Consider the following 21,993-nt stretch of genomic DNA (forward strand, 5'->3'; position numbering starts at 1 on the left):
TATGATAGTTTCTCAAGGTTTTATCATGTTATCTATGAGTTTTCTACTTGTTTCTTGAAGTAGCAAAGTTGTTTTTTGCAATACATGTAGTACTGTGCTATATTTCCTTATATGACAAAGTAGCTATTTTATGCTTTATGCATAGACTTGGGGGTGTAACACTTTGGCAATGTTGCCATTGTCATCATGAACATGTGGAATGAAACATAGTAAAAAATGACTTTGTTTCATGAAAGAAATCTAAATTTCTTGTAAATCCCTAAAATAGGATGATGTAGTTATCCTCCCTATATTTTTGGTTTAAAAATTCTTTTAAAAAAACCTTATTTTAGGGTAAAAAATTGAATTTCCTCTAAGGCTTGAAGCAATGAAACCCTTCATGAAGTAAAAAGATGCAGTTTAAGGCTTAATTCTAAATTTATGTTTGTAGAATGATGCAATTTGTTTCCTTGTATTTTTTGTTTAAAATTCCAAAAAAAGGACCTTGTTTCACAATAGATATTTATATTTCCTGCAAATCTTGAAGTAGTGGATTCCATAGAATTGAGGGAATTGTGAGTAAGGCAACAACAACAACATTTATTGGAAAATGAAGGAGAAGAAACAAGTGAATCTTCATTCTTAGATGAGTACAAATTATATATAGAGAGTTTTCAAAATGCATTATCTTTGCAGGAATAATTGAGAAGAGGAAGCACTACCTTTTTTAATTTCTACAGAGAGCCCAAATTAGGGTGATGGAAGAAATGCAATGCCAGACTTGTTTGATGGATACCCTAAAGAACCATGTTTGTTTTAAGAATTATAGTTTTCTTATTCAAGAATTCTAAAATGAGGAAGGTTCTAGTTTGCCTAACCTATTAGCATTGTTTCCTACAACAATAGCTTTTTTGCTTTCCAAAGCCCAAGTAATGATAGATTAGAAGAACATATTTAACAACTTGCAATATATTTATGTTGGATTCTAGTGAAGAGGCTTTGTAGGCACTTATAATGCCACTACTTGTAGTGAAAAATACACCATCTTTGGATGCATTTGCTCAAGATATTTACATTTCTAACATGCAAAATACTATTTTAAGTCATTGATTGTTCAATCAAAAGAATAAGTTAGTGTTTCGATGTAGAAAATCACAAACTTGTTGTAGAAAATTGCAAACCTACTATAGGAAATTGCAAACTTCATGTAGAAAACTATTAAATTATTGCAAGAAGGTGATACCACGATGTAGGAAAGTGGCGACGTGATGTAGGAAAGTAGTAACCTTATTCAAAAAAGTCGTGATTTGGAGTTGGTAATTAGTACTTAGTAATTGCAAAGAAAGTTAAGATATTGATGAAAAAGTTTAGAAAGTGCAAGATAAGCAATAAAGTACTTAGTAATTGCAAGAAAGTTAAGATATTGATGAAAAAGTTTAGAAACTGCAAGATAAGCAATAAATAGAGGCTGAAGAGATTCTAGAGAAGGGCAATCGATAGGAAATAATTGATGAAAAATTGAAATTTGAGCATACCATGATTGGTACTATAGTTCTTTTACATGAGTTAGTAGTTGAATATAAAAAATTGCAGAATTTACTTAATTTGTATGGTCTTTTTGAAGTTTTGCAAGGAGGTTTGTTCTATTAGTTAGTCAATCTCCAATTGAGATGATTCATTGGCTTTTTTTGAGCTAGAAAAGAAAGGAAATGTAATATAAATTGCAGCGATTGAAGCTTTATGTGTCATTAATCAGCTTTACAAAGAGAAAACATTGCTATAATAAGAGATTTCTCGAATGGATAATGTGATGGATTTGCAAGTTTCTCACTATTTTGCGGTTATTAATGCTTTTGAGGAAGTTGTTTTGCAAAAGAATAATGAAATTTTTGATTTATTTTCTCATATTCCAAGTCAGGATGTTATTATTGAGGATTTGTATGCATCAAATGATGAGATTGTTGATGTTTTGGAGGTTATTAATGCTCTTGAGGAAGTTGTTTTACAAAAGAATAATGAAATTGTTGATTTGCATACTCAGATGGTATTTTCTCATATTCCAAGCCAGGATGTTATTATTGAGGATTTGTATGCATCAAATGATGAGATTATTGATGTTTTTATTCAAAATAATATTTTGAAATTCTTGAGGACATTGATCGATCGATCATCGCTGAAGTTGAAGCAAATTTGGCCTATGTATTGACTTCTGGAAGCACATGGGCAACTTAAGCTTAGGGCTTGCCTAATCAGGGGGCTTGCTTTTGTGAATCAAAGCACAGGACCTGCTTGTTTGAGAACATGCTTTTTCTCAACTAAGATGGTTCTAATTTAGAGTGATTGCACTAGTATCTTTACTGTACTAGTGGTATATCAACTTAGTAACTTGATTTGCATCTCTAGACATTTGATATGACATCCATGAATGATATCATACCATTGTAGACATTATTTACTGCATAACCACTGTGCAAACAAGCTATCTGTGTGACAAGCAGTTTGTGACATAGCACCAATCAATTCTTCATCATAAGTAAGGCATTATCAGCTTACAAACAACTCAACGATATCATAGACATGTGCCACACCATTGAACCTCAATACAAAGGCATGTGAGTGTTACTACTCATACACTTTCTAACCTTTAGTTAGATTATAACTAGTCAACAACTAGCCTCATATAAGTCAAGCTTGAGCATTCAATGCTCCCGAACATCCATGGGCCTATCATTGATCATTTAGCACCATACATACCAACACCAATAACCAACCCCTTGAACTCTACAAAGACATTCAATTCAAGTTTTGTAAAGATTCCAACTTATATGACTGCACATAGTTTGTTACATGCAGGGAGTAGGTGATCAGAGTTCACCCAAATGCTTGCCTAGATACATGAGTATTTAGTCATAGGATTGCTAACATGGACATGAGTATTTTATGAAAAAATTATTGATGTCACAAAGCATACACCTCTTGTTGAACCAGAGACATTTCGGGTAGCAAATAAACTAGCCATAGATTTAGAGATCCCCTTTTTATTTGATTACGATCTTGCAAGACACTGCAACCCTTTTCTTGAAGCACATCATCACCATCATCATGGTAGTTTCCATTAGAGATCATCATGTAGGACGATGCAAAGATATCCTGATGGCCTTGCACTTGAGCACTGAGTTCCTAGGCTCGCCTCCTCACAACTCCATCAATAGCAGCTGAGCATCTATGTTTGGTTGGAAAACATGCAATTACAGCAAAGGTCTCCCCTCAGAAGCCTTGGATTTCTTCATCTTATTCAAAGAGCTTTGTTATGTGAAGGTGGCATGCCTTGAAGATGAGCACCGATTAAATAGGCAGAGATTCACATTAGCCTAATATCTCCTACTATTGTGTTTTTTCATGTTTAATGAAGTTGTGACTACTCTCCCACAATGCACTTGATGCCTCATTAGGGCCAAAAATGCTTTAAAAAATGCACTTTTGTTAATCACGGGATTAAGAAAAAGGCCAAAGAGAGTTTGCCACGTGTGTAAGAATATGGTATTCTTGTCTCCTCCTTTTTGGAGATAGTAGAGTCCACTTCGTGATTCTATCCTCATTTTTAGCCAAAATCTCCCAAGTCTGACATGTTTTGGTAGTCCTGAAGTCCTTATTTACTTATAAAATCTCACAAAGGACATGATAAAGATTTTGTGAAGCTAATAATGACTTTTTTGAAAATTGAGAGCTTTTTAGCACCCAACATATTTCCATTAGTCTTCTTAATAATATTTTTTAGTTCATTCACCTTTCTGGGTGAGCTTCTTTCTCTGCAAATTCAATCTACATATGGCATCCAAAAGGTGCCCTTATTGTTTAGTAAACTCCTACATCATTTATAGCTAAGGAGCTCACAAAACTTGGGAGCTAAAAACCTTTTGCATAAATGATTGGGTTACCATCCTACCCTCTTGCAAGGGCTCTCACAAGGTAAAAAGAAGAAAATGAGAGGATATAAAACATCATGGGAAGGGATGTATCATTGCTTTCAAAATTATGCATGAAGGGTGGTTGTCAAAGTGCAACATATTTACATGGCCAAGGATATGCACTTGCCTCCAAATGAACGTGTTTTCCGACAAACACATTGTAAGTCTTTCAAAATTATGCATGAAGGGTGGTTGTCAAAGTGCAACATGTTTACATGGCCAAGGATATGCACTTACCTCCAAATGAATGTGTTTGCTAGCAAACACATTGTAAGTATTGAATTGATAACATATGCATTATTTTTTTCATTTAAGCAAGTACTAATAATGAATTCTTGGTTGTAGGTATAATTCTGTCAACAAGTACTAAATGGCAACCACTATGGAGAGCTTAAGTGAAACCTTCGATGCAATTCATAAGGCATTTGCAGACATTATCCATGCTGATCAGACAATGGGTTCTTTTAGTGAGAGAAGGGTTTTTATATATTATGCACCGTACGTGGTTTCCTCTAGAGAAGGTACATATAGACATATCGAGGATTTTCCATTGCCAAGTCTTTCATATCTAAATTGGGAGATTCTTGAAAAAACAATGATGCTGCACAGTTTTAAATTCAAAATATGTCAAGATATTTAAAAGTCCATGATAGTTGGAAGGATCTCAAGAAAAATACACCTATCATGGTTTATACCCTTCCTTATCTTTGTGGCATGCTTCAAAATAGCACATTTACAAAGGACAAAGGTATCTTGGCTAAGTAGAAATTTTGTAGAAGAGGAATTGGAGAACATTATAGGAAGGCCTTGGAAATCTAGAGAGTACAACAATAAGGGCGATACCACGAGGTGTATTGTATTCTCCCAATCCTTATCATTGTGTTATAACATCACACAACAAACTTTTGCTTTGGGCTTTGATTATAAGAGATATAAACTTAAACTAAGCATTTTGATTCCCTTGGATTTTGATATATATTGTATGCCTTTCAAACTTAAGGTGCAAGTTATAGCACATGAAGAAGAAAATGAGGTAAATGTCACTTTCAATTGGAGTCTTAAGGATGCAAGGGATACCTTGGAGCTAGTGGATAGTACATCTCTGGGATATAAGTTCAAAGTTAATGATAAAACAATTGGGAAAAGAGATGAATGCTCTTTCTCTTGTATGAGCTGTTTGCCTTCCATAGTTGTAAGTTTTGTGCCATAAATATGAAAACATTTATTACATTTATATAGGATAAAAATCTTTTCATAAATCAAGTACAAGGATGCAAAATAACAAAGGAGGTTTCTCCAAGTTTTTGTTTGCATCTATTTATCTTCTTTTGGCATTGTAACTTCTTCATCGCTTTCTACAAAGATTTCTAGTCTCCTTACATTGGTTTTTTCTTTGGTTGCTAGAAGAATTTGACTTTGACAAGGACTCTCTTCTCTTCAGGCTGAAGAGGACATGGATGAGACTCCATAGGGGAAATTGTTAGCATTCCTTTTCTTTTTGAGTTTACCTTACTAGTCTTTTCGGACAACTTACCATTGTCCTTGCCCTTACTCTTAGTTGAAGATTTTTGTGGAGGGGAGGTGGGATCAACTGGTGTGATTACCCTATCCAAAACCAACTCAATATATCGCTCCAATATCCACTACATATATGAGTTAGGGTAATCTTGGAACTGTGAGAAAAAATGTAACAAGTTGGTAAACTCAAAAAAGGGTTCCTCAAAAAATAAATAATATGAAAGAGACTTACATTCACCCCATCTATCTTGAGTAATTTTGAATCTATTGTCTTGCAAACATTTGAAATCCCTCTCCATCCACAAGTATGTGTATCACTTTGCAAGGGTACTTCATCATCATCAGGAGCCTACCGGCACTGCAAATGGAAACATGTAACTAAAATAGACAATCAAATAAAATAAACAATTAACCAAAAAGCAAGCATTATTTCATTCAATGCACATTTTTGCTTGGCCATGGATACCACTTAGAGAGTTCGTGAGGATAATTTCTTTGGTGAGTATATTAATATATATTACACTGCAATATCCCCTGCAAAGTGAAATGCTAGTAAGTAATAAATATAACAAGGAAGTATACATTAAACCTTTTGGAAAATTGCATACCTTTTGACATAAAGAAAAAAATTATGGTAGTTTGTGATGGAATGAAAGGTTTTGAAAAATATTTCTATGTTTGAACCTGATCTCGAAAACAATTCCATTGATAATAGTGGATCAACAATAAATATACTTTTAGAGATTTCTTGGTTGGGAGAAGTAATCGATGACTTAAAGCCAATAGAAAAAACAAAGGAGTGTTATTTTCAATGAACAGTACCATCATTCCATATACTAAAAATTTTGAGAGTCAAAATGCCTTACCTTATGCAATCATAAACTGCAGAATTTGACAATTAAACATCTTTTTTAACAAGCATGGACTTGTCCTTAGGAGATATGCTAAGATAGTCCTCTTCCTCAAAAGTGCAAGAAACATTGAAAACCATTTGCCCATACATCTCACCCATTCTCTTATAATTGGCAGGGCCAAGCACATTGATATTTCTCTTGCAAACTTTATCCTCAGTTTTTCTATGACCTCTTGTAGTTTTTCTTGTTGGATAAACTCTTGCTAAGACTACGCGGTCTTTGTTGGGTATAGATGTCTCATATCCTCAATCTTTGGCCCTTTTGCTTTCTTGGACAATTTTGGTGGAATCTTAATGATCTTAAAGAATCTTTTATCAGTAGTGGCTAGCAAGGGCCTCAATACCTTGTCAAACTTGTACCTGATTCTATTAGCCATACTAAAATCTTTGTTCATCAAGGTCACCCTATAAGCATGAGCAACAACAATGTAAGCATCATTCATAAAGTCAATAAGAGACTGAGAAAAACCAGGGGTAGGGGGGATCTTAGGAGGTAAAGCTTATGGAACCTTTGATGGCCTTACCTCTTTCTCACTATCCTTGCTCTCTATATAGACCTTCCTTATTGTCTACTCTTTCCTTGCCATCACCTACTAGAAAATGACAGGAAGGCTAATTCAAAAATGCTGACCATAGAGGGTAAGATACACCATGAGAGGAGGGAAGTGTGATCTCCAAAAGGACCTATTCATGCCATATCGTGGAGCTGCAGATACGACGTTGTCCAAGATTCAAAGGAAGAAAGAGACAGAAACATGGAGCTATAAAAGTGAGAGTAGTATACTCTCATTGTTCTCCACTTCTCATTAATCCATAATTCTTACTAAAGTCTAGTCACACATAATTGAAAACACACTAGGTCCCTAACTGATTGTACCACTAATAAATGTGGTTGAGTCTGACCGACTTATTTATCACAACACATGGAGAGTGACAGATAAGATGACAACTGTCTAGATAAGATCGATCATGTCGGTGATACTGAACACGAGCTTGATTCTCAAGACTCCCCCTCAAGCTCAAGCTAATTTTTGTACTCCAAGTAGCTCTCAAAATGCATAAACTTCTCTTTACCAAGTAATTTGGTAAAGATATGTGCTACCTGGTCTTCTATCTTCACAAGGAGTAGATCAATCTTTCTAGCAAGTACCATCTTCCTGATGAAATGGTAATGAACTTCTATGTGTTTGGATCTATCATGATAGATGGGGTTGCTAGCCAACATCACACTACTAAGATTGTCACAATGCAAGCCAAACTACTTTGTATGCGGCTAAGGCTGCACCCCTATATTCTACCTGTGTACTAGATAAAGCAACAATCGACTGGTTCTTACTATCTAGCTAATCATACTACTACCCAAGCTAAAGGCATAAGTACTAGTTGACCTTCTGTCACATAGACACAACCAGCCCAATCATCATCCATATAACCTGTCAAGTCAAATGAATTTCCATGCTCATAAAATAGCCCATAATCAACAATACCCTTCACATATGGCATAATCCTCATGACTATATCTAGATGTGGCTTACGAGGCTTCTGCATAAATTGGCTAAACAACCTTACTACATAATGAAGGTCAAGACCGGCGATAGTGAGATAAATCAGGTTGCCCACCATCTGTTGATATATAGTGACATTCTCTATTTCATTCCCAACATCAATTGCAAGTTTGACATTCTGATCCAATGGTGTTTCCATGGCTTTACATTCCATCATGCCATATTTTAGCAGCATATCATGAGCATACTATTTTTGCAACAACCATATACCTTGAGATGTAGACACAATCTCAATCCCAAGGAAGTATTTCAGCTCTCCAAGATCCTTCACCTTGAATTCAGCTTGTAGCCATGACTTAATTTCAACAATCCCATGATTATCATCTCCAATGATGATCAAATCATCCACATAAATCACCAATAAAACATAGCCATTCTTTATTTTCTTTGTAAACAATCTATGATTTGCATGACCCATCTAAAGATCAAGTTGCTGTAAGTACTGATACGAGCATTCCATGCACTTGGTGTTTGTTTCAGCCCCCATACAAGACCTTTTTCAGCCTACATACATGTGTTGAATAGTCAGGGTGTATATAGCCCTCAAGCTATTCCATACATATCTCCTCAATCAATCCACCATTCAAGAATTCATTTTTGACATCTATCTACCATAATTTCCATCCCTTAGAAGCTACTAATGCAATGATTGTTCTTACGGCTGCAATCTTTGCAACTAGGTTGAGAGTCTCCTCATAATTTAAGCCATATTGATGTGCAAATCCCTTTGCAACTAGCCATGCTTTATACCTTTATAATGAATCATCTATCTTGCATTTCACTTTATAAACCCATTTACAGCCAATGGGTGTTTTCCCTTTAGGCAAACTAACCAAATCCCATGTTTCACTTTCAGCCAATGCTTTGTATACTTCATCCATGGCAGCACACCAATTTTTATCTATAATTGCCTCCGTGAACTTAGTAGGTTCTTTGTATCCCATCACTTTTGTCATGTATGAGTAATGTCGGGTTGAATCAACTGGTTTCTTGACCCGTTCTAACCTCAATCGCGGTTCACCACCTCTCATAAGGCAGCACATACCTGCTTTGTCTTGCACTAGGTGTCATAACTGACTGTATGCCTAATTCACTTTCAAAGATTGTCATTGCTAGGTGACTCATATCTAGCTATAAGCAATGGGCCAATTACATCATCAAACATCTTCTCTTTGTCTTTATCTAATCTCCCCCTCACTAACATATCCATGTTAGTGGATGCACAAACATGACTGCATAGTTTTCCAGTCCAAGGAATAACAGTAGAAGAACCATCACCTGTAGGTCCACTCATAGCAGTACTAGTTGAAGGATATTTTTCAACATGATTAGGCTAGATAATCCATCAGAAAACACTACATTTGGACCACCATACCATGATGCCAACTTATCAAACACTACATCCTTGCTAATCAAGGTCTCCCAAGTAAACGGATTATAACACTTGTAGGCCTTTCTATCTTGTGCATATCCAAGAAAAGCACTTTTTATAGCTTTCGGATCTAATTTCCTCCTCTTTTCATTAGATACATGTACACAAGCAATGCAACCAAACACTTTGAAGTGGCTGATATTAGGCTTGTAACCATATAAATTCTAATACAATGTCAAATCGTGAATTTCAATTGTAGGTGTTCTATTTAGTACATGAAAAACATTGACAACTACTTTAGCCCAATAAGCATTTGGCAAGCTCTTTTCATTAAGCATTGCCCTGGCAGCTTCCATGAGTACATGATTCTTTCTCTCTGCCACACCATTCTGTTGTGGTGTGTAACTACATGTGAGTTGCCTGGTTATGCCATATTTTGCCAAGTACATGTTAAACTCTCTAGAGACATATTCTTCACCTCCATCAGATCTCAGATATGAGATATAACATCCAAATTCATTTTTAGCACGTGTCTTAAAATGCTTGAATACATCAAACATCTCATCCTTGTGCTTTAGGATGTACAACCATGTATACATAATGAAATCATCAATAAATGACACATAATACTTGGCAACACCAAAAGATGCATTATGGATGGGACCCCATACATCCAAATGTATCAATTGCAAAGGTCTTGAACTATTTCTAACATGTCTCATGAATGGAAACCTTGCTCGTTTCCCAAACTGACAAGCAAAGCAGGCATGCCCAAAATCAGTATATTTGAACTTTGGCAAGCCAAGTACAATCTCTTTTTGCTGCATATTTTTAAGCCTCTGAATATTTACATGACCAATGCATTTGGGCCATATTTCTACATCTCTAACTACTCCATTATCATGGGCAAACATGACTGCTTTCAACTCAGGTATAACTGCATCTAAAGTAAACATTCTGCCATCTCTCTTGCCTTTAGCAATCAATTTGCAGCCATTTCCATATTCCTCAATAAAGAAACCATCATTGTTGAATCTAACTTGCAGATTCTATTCTTCCATCTCTCCAACCAGTAATAAAATCTTAGTAATAGAAGGCACATGTAGTACATCATATAGCCTCTTCTTTTTGCCATCAGGCATGATTAACAAAACCACACATGTAGGCTGAATATCATATTGTATATCATCACTAGTGCATACATTTCCATGGGAACCTACTATCATCTCATCAAACCACTCACCATGCAAAGTCATATGATTGTACGCTCTTGAGTCTATATACCATTTTTCATCCTTGCCTTGCTAAGATGTTTTCTTAAGAACATGCTGCATAGCAAATAACCTATCTCCCTAATCATCCTGAGTATCATTAGAAGATGTATAATTTCCATGATGTCTGCCTTTTGTTTTCATATTTGCTTGATTTTTATGATAGCCCTTTGCTATATGTCCATATCTTCCACAATAATGATAGTCTTTATCCCTGTTAGACTGCTCATGTGATTGCCAAGAGCCACCTCTGCCTCTAGGTGATCTCTCCCTGCCTCTAAAGGCTCCAGCTCCTCATTGTCCTTACACATTTGAGCTTTGCCATGCATTCTGTTGTTGTTGTCCATACGTATTCTGAGTGTCTCCATGACCTTGAAAAGCTCCATGAGTGCTCTAAGAGGTACTCGAACCTGTATTGAGACCAAGTTAGACTTCCTCATGTAGCATCAATGCAAGTAATTCATCCCAGTCAGGGGGATCTGCTCTCAGAGAAATCAAAGTATCAAAAGCCTTATACTCCTTGCATAGTCCATTCAATTAATTACAATCATGTCATCCTATGAGATTTTAGAACCAATAGTAGCAAGCTAATCTGCTATGGTTTTTATCTCTATTGTATAAGCTTGAATGCTCTTGCCATTTGTGGACATGTTATTAAACTACTGCTTCATATGTATCTTGTTGGCACGAGTAACATTACCATAATTCTTCATGAGAATATCCCAAGCATCCTTTGGGGACTAACAATTGGTAATTTTCACAAACATTGCATAAAAAATGCATAAAGAGAACCAATGCAACACTTTGCTCGCTCTTTTTGACCATTGCCAATGAGCTCTCCTCTGATCATGATTCAGCTTTCGTTTAGGTAGTTTGGGTTCCGCTTCAGCTCCCATACATAAATCCTAGTAGCCTCTGCCAAAATCAAGAAATTTTGCATCCTAAAATTCTATAGAGAAAAGTTTTGTTATCAAGCTTCTCTCCCAAAATTTGAGTGGTATTGTTAGTGCCTTAAGAATTTGCCATATTTGCAACTAAGATATTCAATGCTATATGTGTTGGGGGTAAAGGCGCCTCCGCCTAGCCGCTCGTGTATTACTACACTGACAGTTTCCGCCACTACATACTGCAAGTGGCGGGCGCCTGTCACAATCACTTATTCTTTATTATTTTAGCGACAGTTTGAATAAAGGAAGGCACGGCCACACATTGTGGTTGTTGGAGTTCCCACTTTTGAGTCTCTCTCTCTCTTGGCTCTTGCTCTCCATTCGCCATAGCTCTCATCGCCAAGCTTCTTCCTCCTGGGTTCCACTTCCCTTTCAATTGGTATTAGAGCAAAGGCATTGGAGCTTGCCCGCAATTCTCTTCAACTTGGATTTGAAGAGCTTCAACTGGAGCTTCAATGGCAACCATGGCACCTTCATTTGCAGGTATGTTTTGATCTCTCGTCTCCTCCCCGAGCTTCCGGACCTTCATCGGCTTCTTCCCGGGATGCACTGGAGCCCCCTCAATATTGCCAAGTGCCCCCCCGAGACCTATTGAAGACCCCCCAACCCCCAAGAACAACCAACACAAATTTCAGCACATTTTTAGTGGGCTGGGCTGACCTGCTCCTGGCATTTTCCTACTCTTCCTTGGCTTTTCGGCACTCTTGGCAACCTTCCTGAGCATTGTTGGACTCCCCGGCATTAGTGCTTGGCTCACGGTGATCGATTTGAGTGCTTTCTCCTTCAGCCCTTTGCTATATACACAGTCCCAAGACTGTCAAAACAAGATAGCACTTGACATTTACTATTTGATGCTTCTTGGCACTGCCTGTTTGATGCCTATTGATGCTCGGATGTTATGAGATGCTATGTCTATGCTTTGGGACTAATTTGGAGTAAATTTGAGCACTGTTTGAGCTTCATTTAATAGTAAATTACTTTTTGTAATACAGTGGGCTGAAGCTCATTTACTTGATATATGCATTGGTTCATGGATACGGGGTGCTTACTCGTTGCTTCATTTTGGGACTGTTTTACATACTACTGTCATTTATTACAACAAGATGAAATTTGCAGATTTTGAGCACTTCTATGAGGGTAATGCTTACTATTTGATGTTATCTTGGTCATATTTGGTGGATAAGTGTTTCTGTTGGTGAAATCCACTCTTTCAGCCAGTTTTAGTAGTGGTTTTAGTGCATTTTGTGCTAATTACAACAACGTACAATTTTGCATTTTTGCTTTGATTTGGGACAGTATGGCTAGTCATCTGGAATATACAGCTCTCTTTAACATTTCCAAGTTGGACGGTACCAACTATGGGTATTGGAAGTCCCAAATATGGCAGGTTTTGGTGCAGAAGTTACAGATTAAACCCTTATGTTTCAAGGGTGTTAAACCCGAGGATATGGATGATGCTATTTGGATGGAAGTTGATGAGATATGTAAGTCTACCATTATTTTGTCACTCTCAGAAGAGTTCCATCATAATGTTGTTGAAGATGAGAATCAGAGTGCATGGGATTTAGGGGAGAAGATTCAGAAGCTCTATGTGTAGCAGATTCCTACGTCACAGATGTATTGGTTGAAGCAGTTAATGGACCTTCGCATGAAGGAGGGGACCTCCCTTTCATCTCATTTCAGTTAGTTTCATGCTATCATGAAGAGTTTGTTCTCATAGGGTATTGAGTTCAAAGACAACTTGCACCCATTGTTTCTTCTTGGCACCTTGCCTAGATCATGGGATGTCTTTCGTAGTACTGCCATATCCACGAACAAGCTTGATAGGATGAAAATCAAAGATGTTGAGAGTGCTTTATTGACTGAGGAAATCAACATGAGAAACAATGATGCTTCTTGCTCTTCACATGCATTGACCGTTAGAGGTGGCAGGCATGGCATGCATGATAATGGTCATAAGGGCAGGGACTCTCAGAAGTCCAGGTCCAAGTCACGTGGTCGCAATAAGTCCCACGGACGGAAGTCTGATCTTACCTGTCATTGATGCTCGGATGTTATGAGATGCTATGTCTATGCTTTGGGACTAATTTGGAGTAAATTTGAGCACTGTTTGAGCTTCATTTAATAGTAAATTGCTTTTTGTAATACAGTGGGCTGAAGCTCATTTACTTGGTATATGCATTGGTTCATGGATACGGGGTGCTTTTACTGGTTGCTTCATTTTGGGACAGTTTTACATACTGTTGTCATTTATTATAACAAGCTGAAATCTACAGATTTTGAGCACTTCTATGAGGGTAATGCTTACTATTTGATGTTATCTTGGTCATATTTGGTGGATAAGTGTTTCTGTTGGTGAAATCCACTCTTTCAGCCAGTTTTAGCAGTGGTTTTAGTGCATTTTGTGCTAATTACAACAACGTACAATTTTGCATTTTTGCTTTGATTTGGGACAGTATGGCTAGTCATCTGGAATATACAGCTCTCTTTAACATTTCCAAGTTGGATGGTACCAACTATGGGTATTGGAAGTCCCAAATATGGCAGGTTTTGGTGCAGAAGTTACAGATTAAACCCTTATGTTTCAAGGGTGTTAAACCTGAGGATATGGATGATGCTATTTGGATGGAAGTTGATGGGATATGCAAGTCTACCATTATTTTGTCACTCTCAGAAGAGTTCCATCATAATGTTGTTGAAGATGAGAATCAGAGTGCATGGGATTTAGGGGAGAAGATTCAGAAGCTCTATGCGCAGCAGAGTCCTACGTCACAGATGTATTAGTTGAAGCAGTTAATGGACCTTCGCATGAAGGAGGGGACCTCCCTTTCATCTCATTTCAATTAGTTTCATGCTATCATGAAGAGTTTGTTCTCATAGGGTATTGAATTCAAAGACAACTCGCACCCATTGTTTCTTCTTGGCACCTTGCCTAAATCATGGGATGTCTTTCGTAGTACTGCCATATGCACGAACAAGCTTGATGGGATGAAAATCAAAGATGTTGAGAGTGCTTTATTGACTGAGGAAATCAACATGAGAAACAATGATGCTTCTTGCTCTTCACATGCATTGACGGTTAGAGGCGGCAGACATGGCATGCATGATAATGGTCATAAGGGCAGGGACTCTCAGAAGTCCAGGTCCAAGTCAGGTGGTCGCAATAAGTCCCATGGATGGAAGTCTGATCTTACCTGTCATTAATGTGGGAAAGCAGGACATATTAGGTCACATTGCCATAAAATGCGCGATGATAAGCGTAAGGAAAAGGGAAAAGAAAAAGTGCAGGAAAAGTCTTTGGAGCACAGTATTGTACCTGCAAAGTCCAGTGTGAAGATAGAAGAGGTTAATGTCATGCAGGCCATTGATTCAGATGATAATTACATACTTGTAGCTTCTTAATGCCATGCCTTACAGACTTCTGAGATACATTCTATGTATGCACAGTGCTTTCATGTGTATAGAGATTGGTTTCATACCTATCGTACCATGTCTGGTTCTGTGCGTCTTAGTGATGACAGGTCTCTTGACATTGTGGACATTGAAGATGTTAGGCTGCAGTTTCCTTCGGGCAATTCTTTTGTTTTGCATGATGTACTCCATGTACCTGTGTTGACTCGCAGCCTTATGTTAGCTGGACAGCTTGATGATGCAAGGTATTTTGTGTTATTTGGAGACTCTACATGGAAGATTACTCATGGTAGGCTTATGCTTGCAAGAGGTGCCAATCTGGAGCTACATTAGATCATGTTTTGTCTGTGGATTCTATTTTCCATGTATCCCTTTGGCATGCTCATTTGGGGCATATGTCTCTTAAAGGAATGAAAATGCTGTGTGCTTTGTAGTATCTTCCGCCTTTTAACTCTTCGCATATTGATTCTTGTGATCATTGTTTGTATGGCAGGTAGACTAGAAATACGCATAAAAAGTCTGGTAAGAAATGCATGGGTGAGCCTTTCGCTCTTGTGCACTCAGATGTATGTGGGCCCATGCCTTGTCAGTCACTTGTTGGGGCAAAGAACTTTGTTGCTTTCATCGATGATTACTCACGTAAGGTTTGGGCTTATCCCATAAAGAGAAAATCCGATGTCTTAGATACATTTCAGCATTGGCTTGCATTGGTAGAGAACTAGTCTAGAAAAAGGCTAAAATGCCTAAGGTTAGATAATGGAGGTGAGTATGTCTCACGTGCTCTTGAGAAGTTTTTTGATGAGCGGGGTATTAAGCATCAATTGAGTGCCCCTTACACCCCTCCCCAGAATGGTATGGTTGAACGCATGAATAGGACCATTCAGGAAAGGGTCCGTAGCATGCTTAGCCAGGCTGGCTTATCACAACACTTTTGGGCTGAGGCAGTTATTACTGCAGTGCATCTCATTAATAGGTCACCTAACAATGGCATTTACTTTCAGGTTGCAGAGGAGATATGGGCAAGCAAGCCCCCCTCTTATGATCATTTGCGTGTCTTTGGATGTGAGGCATTCTGCCATGTGCGCAAGGACAAGTGCAATAAGCTAGATCCTAAAAGTGTCAAATGCATTTTCATTGGCTATGGAGATGCATGAGAGATGGGTTACCGTCTATGGGATCCGTAGGCGTGGAAAGTGATCTGCAGCCATGATGTCATCTTTCATGGGACAAAATGCATATGCAGCCTGAGAAAGTGGTTGAGGCACGCAGAGTTATCTTTCAGGAGGAGCCACTTGATCCCATTCAGCCCGTGACCAGCTAGACAGCGTGCATCATCACCTGATTCTCATGGCCCAGATGTTAGACAGGATGTCGGTCAGGTAGCAGAGCCTAGATTGAGGTGTTTTACTAGAGATAGACGACCTCCTAACCTTTTTGCGCCCTCTATGGATTATGTATTGGTTACAAATTTAGGAGAGCCTCTCACTTATGATGAGTAGGGTTTCCATTGCCATGTGGGGTTATCTAACAATCCTTCAAAGATGGTGAATTAGTATCCACTCAATTATAAAAGCATGGTTACCACTAGTTGACGATCTTCCATAATACAAGCCTATCTATCAAGGTAGTATAGCCCTATAAAGTTGCAATTGCTGAGTCAAGGGCCATCATAAAGAGTGGCATCAAGATTAGTTCTTCATGAGGTTCTATCATGATGATTGAAGTATCTCGTGTATCTTTCTAACTCAAGCTTGTCTATTGGGGTAGGATAGCCTTGGAAAGTTGCACAACTACTAATTCAAGGGCCATCATAAAGAGTGGCACTAATATTGATTCTTGAATCATGAGATTCTAGCACAAGGATTAAAGTGTCTTGTGCATCTTTCCAGCTCAAGAATTCCAAAATTGATCAATATTCCAACAGTTTTGTAAATGGAAATTCCAAGGTGTCAAGAATGTGCATCCAATCTTGGTTATCCTCAAGACAAACAAGCATTTATGAGCTTACAAATAAGATTGACACTTTGAAAAATGCTAATAAGCCATTACAAGACAAGCTAGCACACTTGAAGGAAACTCCAATGGGATTCAAAGAGAGGAAGAGACCATTAAAAAATATAACTAGCTTGTGTAAGAGAGTAAAGAAAAGAAGACTAAATCTTGCAAAGAAATATGTCTCTAACATATTGAGCATTAATATTCTAGAGAGTGAGGAGAGAATCTGTTTTTTAAAAGAGACCATGAATAAGAATGATATTTGGAGGATTTTTAAGTCACCTCAGAATGTGGATTTGAGAGGCCCAACTCTCAAAGAATTGGTAAAGGACTTAAAGGACACAATCAAACCAAACAAAATTGTAAAGACGTGATACTGTGGGTATTAGTCAAAAAGGTTATTGTGTTATTTCTAGATTACAATTTAAAAATCTTAAATGTAATAGAATAACTATGTTTGGGTTTCCTCGAGCCACTGTAGTATATCGGTTGCAAGGACTACTATGAATCCTAAAATTCGACATGTTTTTGGGAATACATTCGTATTGAAGCATCTATGCCATACAAAAAGATAAAAAGAAAATCTAGTTTTAAATACAATGTGTTTAACAATATATAGGTTAATCTAAGAAGAGTACAAATTGCAATGGTTCACATGTATAGACTCACCGTAGAGAAATATCACAGTGTTGTGAATTTTTCCCTGAAGTTAGATGAAGCACAAATTCATAAAGGACAAAAGATGGAAAGATTCAATGTTTGCATCATGAACAGGGTGATGGACTATAGCAATGATGGGGGTCAAGCATCAATGCATAAGTTTAAAACTGAGATAGAGGTATGGTGGGTTGGTGTAACTCAAGTACCAATTGAGAATCATCAAACATTGAAATGGTTGTTCACTCATACAAGTATTCCAAACATTACTAAGTCTCAAAGTAAAGGAGAAATATTGGTGGTTGATGGGGTTGGTAATTTTAAAGTGGAATGGTACATGAGCATTGACTTAAAAACTATCAAATGTATGCTTGGAATATGTACCAGAACAAATGCAAAATATCCTTATATTTATTGCATGGAAAGTGTTGGGTCTAAAGATTGGAGCAACTTGCACCCTGCAAGAAGAGCCCAAACTAGAGACTCTATAGATGTGAGTAAATTTAAAAACAAAGAAGACATATAGGATCTTTATCTTTCAATTCCTCTTAGAAATGTTCATATATGTAATTTGCATGCAGAGATTAGAATAATTGACAAAATTGTCAAGTTGTATCTCAATTATGCATCCTTGATTAAGCCCTTGTCTTTATTGGATGAGTATATTGATAAATGTGAGGCATTACTCTCCAAAATGGGTTTTCATGGAGGTCAAGTTCACTTAAGAAAAGATACAATACTTTCAGGGAAACAAGAGATGTCTTGGCTAATGTCTCAATGGAAAGCTCAACATCCAAACACTTTTTAGGAAACCATACAGGAAAATAAGTGAACATTACTTGGGAGTATTGGAGAGAGTTGTGTGGGATAATGACAAACATTGCAAGCACACCTTGACTTGCATTTCTAAGGATGGAGGTTTGGAGACACCTCGATGTTCTTCTAATACTCCTCAAGCAACAAAAGACAACATACATATATCCAGAAGAGTTCATATACTCGATTGCAAATCTTATTCAAGTAATAAAGGAGGCATGGGGAGAAAATGATATCACATTTTATTTGGTAAGAGAGAATATTTAATCCAGGTTTTCTTTGATAAACTTTCCAATAGCATAAAATGATTTTTACTCTCTTGTATTTGTAGCATATTCTTCATATCCATGGGCCTTACTTTGTGGAGGAGCAAGGTCCCCCTAGCAACTTATAGTGGCCAAGGCATGGAAAAATCTCATTGTCTAGCACATACAAGTTTTTTTCGAATCATAAGACATGGAGGAGGAGTTACAAAATGCAATGCTCTTGAGGAGCTATTCAATTGGTTTTTTTTACAACAACTTCAAAGAATGATTACTAAATATGACAATTTCATGGTATTTTTCAAGATAGAAAAGTACAAAGCTAGCTCTCAAGAGCATTTACATCTTCCTCCTCCTCACGAATCTTTCCTCTATAACATAGAAATTTTCTTCTCTTGTAGCCAACTATGGATTTTATATCACTTTGTTTGCTGCCAAAGCATAAGATGAGAGGGCAAAAAATAACCCTGCTCTAGAGGCATAGAAACTAGGACCATAACCAAAAATCTAATTGATGTTGTCTTCTCCAAAAACATCACCTTGTGGGCATTATATTGTAACCTAGAAAAACCAAGTAGCCTTGTAAGTGCCTTAATACATAGTATATGCCATGTTTCTTTCTCTAAGAATATGTTATGGGATACTAAGAAAACATGGGGATCAATCCTTGCCAAGTAATGGCCAAGTGCAACATCTTTGAATAAACTAGCACCAGCTCTCAACCCTTTCCCCTATCCCAAGAAGTTATCAAAATCTTCAATCTCCAACTGCAAAAAATATGAATGTCGAATGAAAGTTGAAATCTAACACATTAATGTATCTTACGAAATTGGAGATAGTAGTACAAATTGATTTTCTCATTCTCTAGCTTAGTTGGATTCCATATATGAATTGTTGATTGTGCCTCATTGGTATCTTGCAATTCTTTAACATACTCCAACTCCTCTCTTCCAAAATTGGAAATTTCAAGTCGATTTTGAAGGCGATTGAACTCCTCATCTGTAATCCCCAACTCTTTCTCAACATCCTTTGCCTTGTTGAAACAAAGAGATAGGGAATCCCCTATATCAATAAACTTGTCATTTGTATTTTCAATGTCTAGTTTAAGTAACTCTTCTTTCAATTCATTTTCGATATCAATAATTCCATTTGCAGCATCAGAAGCCTCTACAATGATCGCTAAACAGTAATCCTCCCTGAGATTGAAGAGCCTTTGGATGTCTAATAGCAATATGTATTCCTTGTTCTTAATAGGGAAAGTTGAAAGAGAAGGAACAATATAGAAAGAAGAGGAGTCACATACAATATCTGTATTTACATGGCTTTCTTTAATTATGGTCTCAGCTTTGAATTGGGAAATATCTAGTTTGTCAACAATATATGCTCCTTGTTAAGGGTCCAAACATTCCTCTACATCCTTCTGATATGCCTTCTCATCCAAAAGGCAAAAGTTGGAACATTTTGGTCCCTCTAATTGTTGTTCATCAAATTTGACAAGATATTTAACATGATTATACACAATAAATGCCATTTCTTTTGACATAAGCTTGTATTTCCTAGATTGAGTAGAGCAAACCACATCTGATGCACAAAACCTATTGAGAGAACAACATCCACACTTCCTTGTATTTCCTAGATTGAGTAGAGTAAAACACATCTGATGCACAAAACCTATTGAGAGAATGACATCCACACTTCCTTGTGAATAGTGACTTCTCTGAAGGTGAGCTCCCAATCGATATATGAACATATTCCTTTGTATCCTTCTCAACCACAGGCAATGCAAGACTTTCAAACTTAGCAAACTCCTCCCAAAAAAAAAAAAAGGAATTCAAGATAGTCAATATCCCAATCCGGATTGAAAATATCCTTTATAGTTCTATAGTAAGATAACTCTATGCCATTTTGAAGAAGAAATTCTAGGAGCCTTTTTGAGGGAGAAACCTTTGTGATCTCAAACAATCCAAGAACCCTCAATGGTGACTTTCCTTTGCCTGGAGATTTCTTAGACATTCCTACACTTTCTGTTGAGCAAGGAGAAGAAGCACTAAGAATTTCAAGAGAAAAGGCAGCACAACCTGAACCTCTTGACCCTGAAGATAACCTTCTTCTTTTCCTCTTTGGAGTGACCACAACTTGGGAGCCTTCAATATCTTTTGGTTCAGACATCAAAGGATGCAAAATATGGTGTGAATAGATGAGGCCAATCACATGGAGAATGTGTGCTTGCTTCATATCGTAAAATACCAATATGGCACGAAAACAAACTCACGTGCCTAACGAATAGCACTTCTTGCTTTGTATCATGATTCCCACAACAAGTAAAAGGAAATAGCACAAGAAACTTGGAAATAGCTTCAAAGGACTAAAACAAGTGCAAGATTCGGTTAAAAGTGAAAAAAAGCCTTGTAAGATGTATTAATAGACAACTTGGGTGATTTGCCACATGAATGGTCACATGGATGCCCATAGGAAATCCTAGCCAATAATACAATGCCATGTGTCACACAGTACACAAGTATATAAGACCAGCCCTAGCTTATTATGTGGCTCATTTTAGCCATTTATCATATGATGCAAAAAACAACCCCTCACAACTTGCCTCTCTTGCTCATCACATTGTATCTACTCTACTTTGCACAGGCTTATTTGTTAGTCCATGATACGAAGTGAGGAGATCTTTTGCAGTACTACTGACACTTCTCCTATGTTGCATCGTATTGGCTCCTTCACGATATGGAGCAAGAGCCCCTCCTACCAAGCTAGCAGATTGTGGGGATTACGCCATATTGTCTTCTCCATGATACCAAGCGAGGGCAACTATTTCAAAGATAATGAATTGCTGCGATTGTACTGTATCATCTCCTCCATGATATCGAGCAAGGTCAACTATTCCAAAAGATAATAAATCAGTGCAATTGCACCGTATCAGCTAGTTTACGATACAAAGTGAAATGCATCTTTCTTGGATTATAGTTTTTTACCCTCACACCTATTGAGAATTAAGCTCGTGATCAATATCACCGACATGATTGATCTTATCTAGACAGCTGCCATCTTAGCTATCACTCTTCGTGTGTGTTGTAATAACTGAGTTGGTCAGACTCAACCACAGTTAGTGGTATGATCAATTAGAGACCTAGTGTGTTTTTAGCTATGTGTGACTAGACTTTAGTAAGCATTATGGAATAATGAGAAGTGGAGAACAATGAGAGTATACTACTCTTGCTTACAGCTCCATGTTTTTGTCTCTCCGTGTGAATCTTGAACATGTTATCAAAGCCTAAAGCTTGAAGTCTTATCAATGGCATTGGCATC

The 21,993-nt window shown here is 37.3% G+C and overlaps 1 pseudogene; it reads left to right on the top strand.

The window, feature by feature from the left end:
- The first annotated feature begins 1,777 nt into the window (after nt 1-1,777).
- LOC148040818 (kinesin-like protein KIN-13A) overlaps nt 1,778-21,993 on the top strand; it is a 32,413-nt pseudogene continuing 12,197 nt past the window's right edge.

This window comes from Lygodium microphyllum, chromosome 1 (genome assembly GCF_053477565.2).
Source record: "Lygodium microphyllum isolate KBCC chromosome 1, Lygodium_microphyllum_v1.1.10, whole genome shotgun sequence".
In the NCBI taxonomy this organism is placed as follows: Eukaryota; Viridiplantae; Streptophyta; class Polypodiopsida; order Schizaeales; family Lygodiaceae; genus Lygodium; species Lygodium microphyllum.